This window comes from Balearica regulorum, chromosome 5 (genome assembly GCF_011004875.1).
Source record: "Balearica regulorum gibbericeps isolate bBalReg1 chromosome 5, bBalReg1.pri, whole genome shotgun sequence".
In the NCBI taxonomy this organism is placed as follows: domain Eukaryota; kingdom Metazoa; phylum Chordata; class Aves; order Gruiformes; family Gruidae; genus Balearica; species Balearica regulorum.
This window is the reverse complement of record NC_046188.1, coordinates 56,291,167-56,305,575: the sequence shown is the minus strand read 5'-3', so window position 1 is coordinate 56,305,575 and position 14,409 is coordinate 56,291,167. Positions and strand designations below refer to the sequence as shown.

General features: G+C 43.0%; 2 protein-coding genes across 7 annotated transcripts in view; one reads left to right on the top strand and one right to left on the bottom strand.

Annotated features, from left to right (window-relative positions):
* Nucleotides 1–9,850, bottom strand: part of SOX6 (SRY-box transcription factor 6) — a 373,686-nt gene extending 363,836 nt beyond the window's left edge. For 2 of the 6 annotated variants that reach the window (XM_075755057.1, XM_075755064.1), the window contains exon 1: nucleotides 9,291–9,850. The gene's annotated coding sequence lies outside the window, so the exon portion shown is untranslated. Of the gene's footprint in view, nucleotides 1–7,434; nucleotides 7,615–8,034; nucleotides 8,289–9,290 lie in introns of those variants that run through there. The other 4 variants (XM_075755059.1, XM_075755052.1, XM_075755069.1 and 1 more) reach the window with 4 other exon arrangements.
* Nucleotides 1–14,409, top strand: part of C5H11orf58 (chromosome 5 C11orf58 homolog) — a 321,725-nt gene that overhangs the window by 267,577 nt on the left and 39,739 nt on the right. The window lies entirely within an intron of this gene.

Here is a 14,409-nt window from a genome sequence, read left to right as displayed (position 1 = left end):
GTTGAAACATGTCTACTTACGTACATAAAAAATTATCATGTGCACATCTACATATACTAGCACTAAAGGTTGAATAAAGTACATTCTTACTGTAATGGTCTACATTAATCCCTCAGCAGAAGAACAATATGAAAGGATCTGCAGGAAGATAATCTGCCCTCAGCAGATCAGGTGTGACAAAGAAAAAAAAAGAAAATGCACGGCCACAGCCTCCACATTACAGGAAGCCAGTAGTCAGAATTGCCACATGCTGCATGTACTATACCAGAAGACCTGCTGGAAGATTTGATAAGGAGAGACAGTTGGTCTAATACGTAGTTTACATGAGCTTAATTCCTGTTAATGTCATCCTAAAGCCATAAGCAACGTCATGTAGATGAACCTGATTCCACCCTAACTGAAACCAAGTGATTTTCTACAGTGAATGCAATGCAAACAGGGCCTTCACATGCAACCCCCCCTCCCAGCACAGTCACAGAAAGGTCTTTCCATTGAATCCAGAAGGAACTGCATCATGTCCTAAAGAATGCACTTGTGGCTAGAGTAAAATGGCACCCTTCCACTTAAGTAAATGGAGTTACACTGGCTTATGCCAGATGAGAATCTGTCAAATATCAAATTATATAAAATATTCCTCTGAAATAGCTCAACATTCAAATACCATATATATTAAATCCTTCAAAATGTTCATTCTAATAATAATAAGCCATCCAGGCATATGGCACCCCTTTTATACAGAAAGCTCACAAAATGTGATTCATTATCTAGTTCCACCTATTACTTCAATAGCTGGATTGGGTACTTCGGAGGTAAAATGCTGCAAGTGTTCTTAGCACACTACTACATTTAGGAAAGGAAGTGAGGATTAACTGAGCCAGTTAAAACTATAAGAAGAATGTAGATGGGCAACTACGTCCTATCTTAGCTGGAATTATGCCACGACATTGAGGTTAACCCCCCTGCTTGTGCAAAAATACCACAGGTTTTTACTAACCACAAATGGTCAGGAACTCAGTTTAACAAGCCCATCCACAACAACAATACAGATGTAAAAAGCATGCAGAACAATCCCTTAAAGTGTGACATTCTTGCTCAAAGTACCCATGTATTCATACACCAATTATAATCTAAAACTAGACAAAATGAAGTGAGAATGCAAGATTGCTGAAATACTTTCACAGTACAAACATCCATTTAAATATGAAGACTTCCTAAAAGCTTCACCTCAATAGTTTTGGAGCATTAACGGATAGAGCCTCTGTAGAATGAGTATCTGTGAGTAATGAGGAAATTTGCAGCACTCAGTGCCTCCCCTGCACTGGGACACTGACCAATACAGTTTATGAAGTAAACAGTTCAACAGCAGCCCTTCCGGAACAGCTCCTCACCAGGGCAATCTGCTCAGGAATTAAAGTCACATTTATTCCAGAAAAGAGTATCCAGACAGGGAGCGCCCTGCAATATTTTACGCCAATTTTCCCCCACCGGCAGGTCCTTGGAGTAATGTATTAATTCTCCTTATGCTGTGTGACAGTTAGTTGGAATTAGTAAATATGTATTTTCATTAAAAATATTATGTTCCAGCATATGCATTTAATTTGCCACAAATTATGGTATGTAAGAAATCACACCATCTTCAATAAATCTTAAAAGATATTAGCATTCTTGTTTCTAATACAAGATATTTCAAGCAAGTAGTAAAATTTCAGTGGTATATGAAAGGGGTCTTAGAGAAACACACAAAAAAATACAACTATAAACAAGCCATCATTCTGGTAAGAGGAAATACAAACAACCAGAATAAAAATAGTTGATGCACAAAAGCCATAATGAGGGGGTTGCTCAAAAAATAACTTCTACTTTGAATGGTTTGGATGAAATACAAATTATCCACAGAAAAGTGTGGACTGGCATAAATGTTTGTACAAAATTATAAGTATATTTCTAGAAGTATGCAAGAGACAACCGCCTGCATGCTGCACAAGGTCCCAACAACGCTCTGCATAAGTGCTAGTGCACAGAGTCCAAACCACTGCATTTTAATTACTATGCAGCCTCAGATATATTGCCTTTGATATGGAAATGTTCTTGTTCTCTCATCTTCACATACGGTCTCATGCACAGAAATCTTTATCTGATTCATAAAAAATAAACTAGAATCCAATCTCAACACCTGACCTCAGTGCTTAGAAGTTTTTTACTAAGCATGGTGTCACTATAAAAAGAATGGGTAATATTGGTGTAAAGTTAGATATTTGGAGCAATGATATGAAGGATTTGCAGTTAGGAATCAAATCAATACTGCATCTCTCAGGTTTTAGAGTTTCCTGTTGCCTTATGTCAGTCTACCAGCGACTGGAGAAACACCTGGCTGTACATCCTTCTGTCTAGCTCAAGAAGAAAGAAAAAAAATACTTAAATGACATGCTGTCTTACCACCGATAAAAGATGCAACTTAGCCACTTGCTGTATGAAATCAGTTATGAAATCTAATAAATCACTTCAAACTTTTTTTTTTATTATTTGTACGTAATGTTTTTGTGCATACTTCAGAGGTATGCACTAGAAAGTTCACAATGGAAGAAGCAAAATGTTTCCCAAGCCTTACTTTATCAAACAGGTAAAATAAACATAAAGAACACTTAAAATACAAACCCAGTACTTTTCTATATCTTACATTAATATGCTGCCTGTAACAAGGCTAAAAAAATTTTGCTTTGACAAATTCTACCAGTCACTCGGAAAAAACATTAAATATTCAGACCTAGATAATTCTCCTAGCTCTATAGAATTACATTCTCTTTCTATAAAGAATATGATCTGTGTAACCTCTCTATAGAAGATAATGACCCATCTGTAAATCATTTTGTTGCAGGTTATCTGTTTTTTATCACTTCTAGTACCTGTCTGTGCCTGATATGATACCCTTAAACACATTAACTTGATGGAATGTTTCGCCTGACTTCAAAAAAACATCAACTGATAGATATTTATTCTCCACTATAAATGAATTACTCTGATTAACCTAGTTTACCAATATATCCAATTTTATATTACTCTTTCCAATTCAGAAGGCTCAAGAAATATTTGATTAAACTAATTTCCAAGCAATGATTTTAAAACTTGGAATACTGTTTTCTTTCTTCTTAATTTAAGGAGACAAAACAGTAAACATAAAACTGATATGACTATTTTCAAATACACAAGAGGAGAAAAGAAATGTCTATGTACCGATTCTTGTTTCTTTAAGAGAAAATCCATTTTTCAGGTTCCTGTTGTACTAATTGAAAGAGAATTATTTAAAACTTCACTGAATACTTGAATATACGATGGGTATGTGTAGCAGTTTCACCAGTGCCAAAGAACTCTAGACTTTCTGAAAGACAGCAAACTAAAAATTGGCAGGAAATCTCTTACAATGATGTCACAAATATTTGTTGTTGCCACAGAATAATGTTTTAAAAGAACACCTACTTCTGTGCTGAAAAGGCTTTGGGAACATGTAATTATCCAGTTTTATCACTGTAGAAATCGGCTGCTTTCCAACAAATACGTCTATCAGATCTCTCTCTTCTGTGCAGAACTACATCTAAATAAATACACACGTATTTCATATAGACATCACACCAGCCCAGTACACCACCTTACTAATGACAACATTTTACCATATTTTGTTGTTTTCACAATATGATGTCATGGCCTGTAATAACACATGAATAAATACTGTGGGAGAATCCTGTGCCTAAAAAATTCTGCATAGCTCATATAAAATAAAAGGAAATTCAGTTTCTGTGTTTTGGTAACAAGTCCCCCAAAGTTCCCATTCTTGCTGTTCTACCTAAGGAAAAAATAGAAAATGGTGTAAATAAAAATTACACAAAGAGACACGGAAAGAGATGACTAGAAATCAGCTTACTAAGGCACAAACTTGAAATGTGCACCTTTGTGTTTTGCTGCTACTTGATGAATAACTTATATATGAACTACCGAATACATCATAAAGCAGTAGTTCTCTTGCAGCTTCTGACATCATGCAGAAATGTTTCAAAGCTCTGTCTCTGTAAGTTACTGTATTAACTGAAATGTTTTAAAAATATGTCGTTGTATCACTTCAGCTGACATAGCTTGTATATACACAAACACCCCTATTTACATAACTTTTAAAACCTTAGTCATTGCACACAACCTTTGCCAAACCAGCCTGCTGATCTTTAAAGTCACACTATGGAAAAAGAAATATACATCACCCCATCGTATGAGGTATAAAGAAAAGTGCATCATGGCTTCTCTTTCCTCAGTAATTTTTGTCCGGTGAAATAAATAAATAATAAATAAATAGGCATAAGGCTTTTAAGTGTGATCTATACACTTTTAAGGGGGAAATTCAACCAAGTGTAAAAGATTAATGGATATGCTTCCTGAAGTGATATCTCCCAAGGTGATTACAGTGTTTAGCAGATATAAGGTCATGACTAAAGAAACTTTCTAATGCCCACTGAGAAAAAATGTATTTGTTTTTGCTATCATCATGCAAAGCTCTGGCCTTTATTACAAGCTATTCCAAGGCCTCTAAGAACTGTGGACATACATGGATACTTTTGACTAAAAATACGATCAAAGATGCAAAAAAACATGTCCAAAGGGATTATTTTTTTTTTTCCCCATTGAGCAAAAGAAGTTCAGCTGGAAGTGACCACTAACAATTGTTGGCCACATGTTAAAAACCACTGGCTAGGGAACAAGTACTGTCAGTTCCCACTTGTGAACAAAATCAAATTGACAAGTGAAAGCGACTAACTCTGGACATCAGTTATTATTTTCTACAAGTCAGGCACTAGTGGCCTTACGAAGGAAACTGATGGGCTCCACTTTGTTTCTGTTCTCACTTTCACCAGCGTGTAAACGTTAAGAAGGCAAAAATGAAGCTGAGTTACATAAGTTCAGCAGAGAATCAGTAATGTGCAGGGAGAGACAGCCATCTGTCTCACTCCCTTTATGCTATGTTATACACATAGCACTAGTTTGCACCCTACGATCTAGCAGAAAAGGCAACTAAGCGAGCTTTGAAGCAGCCCAGCTAAGTCTCCCAGCAGTACTGAAACAGAGTACTGAACTGCAAGGAAAAGAGAGAAAATAATGCATTTAGCAGAGGATGCGAGATTGCGGACCAAAGGGCCTCTTACATTCTCATCGCTGAATGAATTAAAGTTCTAGGGGAAGAGGCCGGAGAAATCAGAGTGAGCGAAACAAAAAGTACGACAGGAGAAAAACAGTCAGGAACCGTAAGTCCGGGGACAACGCGGGGAAGACGCCAGCAGCCGGAGCCCGCGGCCCGGCGTCCCTGGGAGGTGCGGAGTCCCCCGCCGGCGGCCGCTCCTTCCCCGCGGGGCTCCGGCTGCCCCCGCCCGCCACGGGGGCGGGAGCCCTTCCAAGAGCCGCCACGGCTCCGCGGGGCGCGGAGGGCCAGCCCCCCCCCTCCCCACCTCCCGGGGAGGGAGCTGCCGCCGGCGGCGCGAGTCGCTCCGGGGGCCGGGGCGCTGCAGCGGAGCAGCCCGGGGGCCCCCGACCGCTGCGCGGCCCCAGTCGGCGGCAGCAGGGCACTGGCTCCGGCCCGCAGCGCAGCCGGGGCAGGGCTGTGCCCCGCCGGGCCCCGGCCCCCGCGCCCCCCCCCGGCCGCGGGAGTCCGGCGGCGGCGGCGGCCAGGGAGGCGGCCTGGAGAGCGGCGCTCGGAGCGATGCCCAGGGCTCACCTTCCCCTCCCCCCGGAGAAGTGCGCTTCAAAATGGTTTTGCAGGCGAGGCTGGCCAGGCTGGGCTTGGTGCATTGATTCCAAGTGCAGTGCCTGGTTTGGTTTCCGTATATTCTTTGGCTTTTAATAGCTAGCTGAGGAAAAAAGAAAGCATTATTGTTTTCTTTCTTTCCTTCTCTCATTGCCTATTCTAAATTTGACTCCAAAGTTTAAGCAGTTGAATTGGCTAATTCTGAATACAGTCTATTGAGAGACCAGACACAGCAGTATATCCCTGTATAGCAATAGATACAATGTGCTGAATTGGCAGTCTAATTATAAATGTGGCATTTGGACCTCCTTTCAGACCCAGTGCCACCTTACCTTATGAGGGAACTTCAACTACAGCAACTGTTCAAAACAAAATGCCATTACAGGATCAGCTTCACCCAACACTGGAACCAGCCAGGGGATTGTTTTACAAACAGCCTTTCTCACTTAACACAAGAATGTATTATAAGGAAAAGTTATGGATAGTGCAGAGTCTGAAGAAAACGCGTATGTAGTTTCTGCCAGGTGTTGAGCTACTTCAAACTGCAGCATACTCCAAATGACCTCATTATTTTCTTTTAAATGTACTCACTATAAATAGATTATTTCTTAGTTTTACTAGAATGAGCTGCTAGGTACGCTTGCTGTTTATATTCTGAGTGTAGTGTGCATATAGCATTGTGAGCACAGAAACACGCGAAATATCCTGGCTCAAAACAAAACCCAGCAATAAGACCTTGCCAAAGAATCATGGTGTGCTGAAAAAAAGTTTTTTTAAGCGTCTTTTCCAGGGAAATATTTGTATATAATGGCAGACTACATGTACATATCTCACATTCATTCTCATTATTTACTTTATGGTATAATGGCTTAATTAAATGAGTGGGCACAAGCACGTCAATAAAACAAGTCAAGTCAAGTCAAAGTCTCAAAACAGGTTTCAAAATTACTCCATTACACGAATACAGAAATGGAAATTCGTTGATTTGGGGGCTTGAAACCCTGTTTGGGGACTGGATAAAACTGTTCTTCTGCCTTCATGATCATCGCTGAAGATGGAAATAGCAAAAAATGTTAAAATGAGGGTAAAAGAAAACAGTAGGAACAAAGTGCCGCTCGTATGCCGAAGGCTATTTAAATTAGCTTAATAAACATATACCTTATCTACAAACAGCAGGCGAAGATATATTACTTTATCACAGAAAGTTTCACCGTCTACGTTTTTGGGAAACACCCCTAGGACAGAACTAATCTGTCGTCCCCAGGCTCCCACAGGCTGACTTTCCCTGCAGCCCCCCCGCCACTCAGACACAACAGTAATTGTCTTTTCAAGTCGCCACTTCCACTCCTTCCCGTCCTTTAAAAAAAAAAAAGAAAGAAAACAAAAAACAAAACAAACCCAAACAAAACAAAAAACACCACCACCAACCACCACCGTGAAACGGTCCGCAGAAAGCAAAGACAGCAATCAAATCGATATGATCAGTGCCTCTGATTGACCTCAAGGCCCTGCTCTGCTAAAGCACACAGCCCCTGCTGCAAAGCGGGTTAACTGCTCAGCGCTGTTCAACACGACTCGGAAAGGCAGCTGGGAAGCTCTCTCGGCAGAGGAGCAACTCTCTGGCAGCTCAATTATTAATGCACGCGTGGAAGTACCTGCTCGCATCACGCCTATATGTTCTCTCTCACGTATCTACACACAGCCGCGCTCACGCAGGGGCGACCCCGCCGCCGGTACACGCGTGCATGCATTACACGAGCGGGCTCGGCGGCAGCGCCGGTGCCCGCTCCTCCCCGGAGCAGGGCAAGCCGCAGAGGCACACTCATTAGCTCCCACTGATGATTCCTTTCAGGATCATGAATGGAACAATTGTCAAAAACTGCGGGAAAAAAAAACCAAGCCCCAAGACTATTATATACAGACACAGCTTGTGTGCGCGCATGTGACATTTGCAGGCAACCCAGATTTGTTCATAAACTCTTCAGCATTATCCAAGATAAAACATTAAATTGCTTATACGGTTACAGAGGCTTCTTATCCCCAGTCAAAAAACCAAACAGCTTCGAAGGTAGTGAAAGCCAGGAAAAGAACAAGCTCTCCACCAGACACACCTTGCCTTACTCGTATCCTACAGCACCGTCTGTAAACAGCTACGCTAGCTTGTTGCAGCTGCCACTATTTTATTTTAAAAGAATAATTAATAATAATAGTAGTAGTAGTAGTAGTAGTAAGTGAAATACTTCCTGAAAACTTACTTTGCATTTAGTTTAGGCACTATTCTTTTTTTCAGCTCGCAAAGGAAGCCGTTTTGTCCAGGTTAGGTATTGTCTACTTATGGATCAGCCCCTGGCTAAGGGTTTATTTTAATTTATGGCTTATGCATTCTTTTAAGGTCGATTTGCATGACCTCCGGCAAAGAGCTAAGGCAGCAAGAAATCCCAAGTCGAATGTTGCCACAAAGCGGCACACATCTCCCCTTCCCCGGGTGTAAACAGAGCTCTCTGATGATGGACTGCTTTCTTCCCCCCTCCTTGTGTATCACAAATTAGGGTGCGATATCAATTTTAAAGTTTTCAGTATAACTTTATCCAAACCCTCTGCCTGGAGAGATAAGGCGCCGCCGCAGAACTGCAAATCCTCGGGACAGTGCCCCGGTGTGGCCAAACCCAACATTACCACCTCCACTCCAGTAGCTTTGTATTATTCCATGCTCCGTGGATAGCACTCATTTGTGGCGAACTTCAAAGCAGTTACCCACCTCAAACTTAACGGAGTATTTAAAAGCACCACTAAACTCCCTTCACCTTTCTCCATCGCGTGTCTTTTGGGGTTATCCGTGAAGAGAAACCCACGCTAGCACTTTGGAGTAATGACAGCAGCGCTCTGCTCTCAAAGATTTATTTCGGATTTTATTTTTCCTCCCTCTCTCTTTCTCCCTCTCGTGTTAGTTCCTTACGTACAATATCTTCCCAGCACCATGTGTTCGCCTGCCGTGGGTGATCTTAAAATACAACGCTGATCTGTCACTACATTTTAAAATAAACTCTACTCGGGAAGGATGAGAAAGTGTTGTAATTTCAAGGTATTGGGGTCCCTTAACGTCTCGGAAACCTCGGGATTCAAACAGCCCCGGAAACTCGCAGGGGGACGAGACTATAACTACTTTTCCCTAAAGAAAAAAAAAAAAAAAGAAAAAAAAAAGAAAACAAAACCAACACCCTCGTGGTATAAAAGTAAATAATCGTGCAAGGGGAGGCGGGGGGAAGGGGTGAATTCAGCAATGTTAAAAGCTAAACAACAGATCTACCTCCGGACGCTGCTGCTTCACTCAATTGCAACTAACAACCCATTAAAGACAGCGCAGGGGGAACCGGATTCTCTCCTGCAAAGCGACATAAATCCAGCGAAAACCCATTAAACCACCACCACCACCACCACCAAGCCACGCAGCACTACACACCACAGCAAACAACAGGTATACAACACAATAGGGCTTTTTTTTCCTGGTTACCTCCTCGGGATCCAGTGTGGCACAAAGCACTGGGAGAGCCTCCTTTTTTTTTTTTTTTGCAACGCGCTTCGGTAATTTTCATTAAAAAAAAAGAAAAAAAAAAAAGAGAGAGGGAAGGAGGTGAAAGGGGAGAGAGAAAGAGGAATAAATGGATGGTAATTCGGTAAAATAAAATAAATGAACTAGAGTCTGCTGGTGTTTCTCCGGGCCATGGATGTGCAGGATCCCGATCGTTAGAAGTTTGCGGATGGGTTGCCTGGAGATTTGGTTACAATCAGGTTCATTATTATTATTTTTTTTTTTCCTCCTGAAACAAGTGAAGGCGATGGTTACTGCTGTCAATCTTGGCAATCAATGTGAGCGGCCATGTCGTAAGTATTCAAAGCATTTCCCGTCGTGCAACATCAGAAAGTGAGTGGCCAGGGCATTGATCTGAGGAAGGCAAAAGGAGGCAGGGCTCCCCCGCCCAGACAGCACAGGCAAGATGAGACAACACAGAGAGAGAGAGGGAGAGGGGAAGAGAGAGAGAGGGAGACAGCGAGCGAGCGGGGAAAGCAACAACTGCAGAGAAAGTGAGCACAAAACAGAAAGTGAAATCACCCTAGGCTGCCAGCCGCATCCCCGAGAAGCTATCACCACTCACATTGCTATTAGACAAATGAAACCTTAAACCTCTCTCCTCTAATGACCACTGATTGCCCGGAGTGGTGAGGAAAGGTACTAGAAAGTTACCGGGGAGGGGGTGCGAGGGCGGGGAGGGGGGTGCGAGGGCGGGCGGGGGCCGGAAAAGGAGGAGGGGGAGAGGGGGGGTCCCGGGAGAGCCGGCTCGCGGGGCCGGGGCTGCGCGGGGGGAGCGGCGTGTTGCACCCGGCCCTCCCCCGCCCGGCACGGCGCTTCTCGGGGAGTGCGTGGGGAGGCACACACCAAAAAAGTCCTACCGGGCTCCTGCTCGCAAATTTAAAAAAAAAAAAAAAAAAAGAAAGCGGGAGAGACGATCTGCAGGACATGGGAAGGACTGGTGGGGAAGCGGCGACGAGAAGGAAAGCACTCAGCAAGCGAGCGCCTACTGACAGTTGATAAATGGGGCTCTGAGGAGCCCGATCGGGGTAAAAAAAAGATGAAACGTAAAGTATAAATTACACTAGAGATGGGAGTCCAGCTACAGGGACCCAGGGGAGAGGAAGGGGAGAGGAGGAAGGATAAGGCGCTCCGAGTCAACAAACTAGTGATGCGTTCAACAGAAAGGTAAAACGTGAGCACAGTTAAAAGGGAAAGACAGGTATGACCCGAGAAGAAAAACTGATTTAGGACGGACTCGAGCTGAAGTTGGGATTCTCGTGGCGACGACGAGAGATTTTAGCAGCGGCAATATATAAATATCTCTTTCTCTGCCTACCAAAAGGCAACAGATAGGGACTTGAATATCAGCTTGAATACCAATTTAGGAACTCACGCTCCTTTGGAAGTGCTAATTTGGCGGGGGGGGGGGGGGGGGGGGGGGGGTATGCTATCTGGGAGAAAGAAGGGAAAACTATAAGGAGCTGAGGAGAAAATCAACCAGTGGCACAGAGTACTGGAAAACCAAGAAAGTATCTCTGCTGTATTTTTACATGCCAAAGGTAAACATAAAAGAGTCTTTCAAACTGTCAGGGGCCCGCAGATCAGGTGAGCAAACAGCGCTGCGAAGCTAACGTCTCCCTCTTGATATTATTCGCACCTAGGCTAAACTGTTGTTAAGATGGGAGTGCGGAAAGCAACCTCAAGCCCACAAAATGAGAGAGAGAGAGAGAAGTTGTTGATTCATCTCTGTATTTTTGGCACTTTCTCCCCATTTTCCAGAAGGCGCCTGGAACAGTTAGTAACAGAGAAACTTTTTAATTTTAAAATAGCTTCATAACTTATAGAGGCCAAAAAGACGAGGAGAAAGCCTGATTTCGCTTTCCTCCTCTCTCAAGTAGAAATTTGCAGAATAGGTTAGATCCAGAAGCATACTCAGCCCCGCTGCGAATGAACCTTGCTTCATAAGGACGTGATAAAAATTGAGCATTAGCGTGATGGCACAGGACTGATCTGATCTGGCTCTATTTCATTTTGTTAACAAGCTGTAAAACTCAACACACTACTGGAATCGCGCACATTGCATCCTCTACCTTGCTATCCGAGGTGCTATCACCCCTCTCGAGTCGAGTCCAGGGAAAATGAGTTTTAAGTTAGAACCTCTTGGAAGAGAGGAACTATTTTATACAGTATTTTTGGCAATTCCAGTACAATAAAAGGTGCGATCAAGTCCTATTCGGCAAGCAGGAAACACCTTGAAACAGAACTTTAAAATTATCTAGTAAAGCTTTATCATCAAATTAGCTGGCTGAGGGCATAGTAGCTAATTCCCATGCATTCTTTCATTTTTAAGAAAGGATACTAAAAGGATACTAAAAAACTGAAATTCGGAGACAGGGGATAAATTGTGAGATTGTAAATACTGAGTTTGTATTCACCTGCGTTCAGCTAATTCAAAGTATTCACCTTGCTGCAGTTATCTGTGCTATAGATTTAACAACAGAGAAGAGCTGCCTTTGCAGATATTGCTATGTCCTTTTTAATCTTTAATTATATGAATTCCCGTGATTGGTCACTAACACTTTCCTTGTAACACACTTAAACCTGCTGCAAGCAAAGGAAACACCTTGACTTTTTGCATGACTAGTAGCTTTGGCGCGCGAAAAAATGAGGACTATAAAAGAGATGTAATCAGAATACAAAGATGAACTAGCCTGCCCGAGTTTGCAACCCCATCAATTTGTTACTGGAAGTTTTTTTTCTTTCAAGAAATAAATAGAAGGCGAAAAAACCCAAACCCTACTCCTCAAATGTAGCGTCCTCCTTATTAAGTACGAGGCGGTAATGGGACAAGAGATAATTAAGGCATCAGATAAATCTAACCGCCCACCTAGCTTCAAATCGGGGGCGCATCTCGCTGCACTCCCGAAAATCCTATGCAGAGAATGACACTCGGCTGGGGCAGGACACCGCAGAGATGCGTCCACATTCCCAGGCGGAGCGCAAGTAGTACTCTCTAGCTTGTTGCTTCCCCTGTGTGATCAATTAAGTTACAGATGTAACACACGGTGCCAGAGAGCTACAACTTCTCCGCGGTTGAAAAAGAGAACTCCTTGGGCATTGTATGCAAATACGCGTGTATGTGCAATGCACAGGAATAATTGTGGTTCCCTCTGTTTGCATAAGTGAACACCCGCCGTGTAGATACGTATACACGTGCCGAGAAACAAGAAAACGCTTTTACTTTTAGCGTTACCATACGTTTAGAGACCGCGTTTTAAATTACTTCCCTTTCTTTTGCTTCATTAAGGCTAAAACCAGCCAGAGCAGCCAGCGCAGGCAGATGTTGAGGAGGGATGCTGAACTGCTGCGGGTCCTTGCACAGGGAAGGGATCGGAGGCGCTCAGTTCACGTCGGGGCACTTACCTGTTCACAGCTGTCATTGCATTTTGCGCCGTCTCCCTCATTGAATACGTTAAAGTAAAACAATATTCAACAAGCGAAACAACCTGTATGTTAAGTTTCACATACCGCATCTTTAACACGATGAGCAAACCTACAACTCCTATAGAGTTGGTGGAACAGTCTCAGAAGTTTTGATTCAAAGGGCAGGAAATTCCACCTTAAAAGTCATTCACCCCATTCTAAACTCCCCTCTCTCTCCAATTAATGCCGGACAATTAGCAGGCATATTTATAAATTCCCTATGCTGACACTCTCCGACAATGAAGACTTTTTATAGGCTTGTTAAAGATGTTCAGAGAAACTTTTGCAAAATAATCAACAGCATCTGACAGAAAGCTAAAGGAAAAGAAGTTAAAGCCTGATCATCCGATTGGGAGAAAGTTTTGTTAGACTAGATAGAAACATATTAGTCCACGTTTCTTCATAGGCAAACCCATCAGCTGATACGAGTTCCCCTAGAACAAGAACCTCTGGCGGTCTCCTCAAAATTTAGGGGACGTTTGCATTTTATAACGCCCAAAGCTAAAGATATGACTGAAAACAAAACCTCTGAATTCCTTACAGCGTCATCTGCCAACACAATGTACTGTCCTGGCGGAAAGAGGATCAAGCAGATTTTAATTTCATTTGAAACTGTGCATCATCTTGATAGTGAAGCAAAAAGCCGCAGCAACAATCTCCCCACTCCACCCCCCTGTTCAAAAAAAAAAAGGGGGGGGGGGGGGGTAGACACGGGACGGGACTGGAAAAACCACATAAACTTTTACAAAGAAAATAAAAGCAAGTTTGACATGAAAACCCCTTCCTGTCTCGGAAAGTTCATTTTAAAGGTCCCCTCTGTAAATCTAAAGTGCAAACACCAGGCTAAGGTAGTGAGTGGCTGGAATTTGCATGCTGATAAGAGAAGGCTGTTGTACTTACAGTGACAGAGGGCAGGCTGCGGAAGAAAAGCTGTTTGTGTTAGCCTGAGAGTCACCCAGGGCTGCAATGAGAGGAGAAGAGAGGAGTGGGAGTGCCAAGCTGGATACACCTTCACCGCATCTCATCACATCTGCCAGCCTCTCTCTCCCTCTCTCTTTCATTTCCACATTCCCTTTGTTCCTGAAAAAAAAAATCTACACGTCACATCAGTCCCCAGATGCAGTCTACACCAAAGAAAAAAAAATGAATAATTCAATCAAACTGTGCGTAGTCTCTAAGGCAATAAATCTATTGCACTTAAAGAAACGAAGGGTAATTACCGCTATAGAATTAGAATAAGGCCAGAGCGCGCAGGGATCCCAGGGTCTGTAAACTCCACGGTCAAATAAAGTTTCATTTATTTAATCCTTTGTCAACCCCAATGTAAACTAAAGAGGAGGATCGGAACTTATTCCGGTTGGGCTTGAGAATGCTTGAAGTGAATGTTATAAAAAGAGAACGCCCGTGATCTCCAACAAACACAATGCAAGGAAGTAGAAGTGTTTCACTGCATCACCTCCAGGGTCCGTTCCCCCCTCCCTAATGAAGAGCAGACCACACTCCCACTTCCACCGGCTTCTGCTGCTCTCTGCAAGTGCAACGGGAATCGCTGGCAGCCGGCAGCCGCCTTACCTGC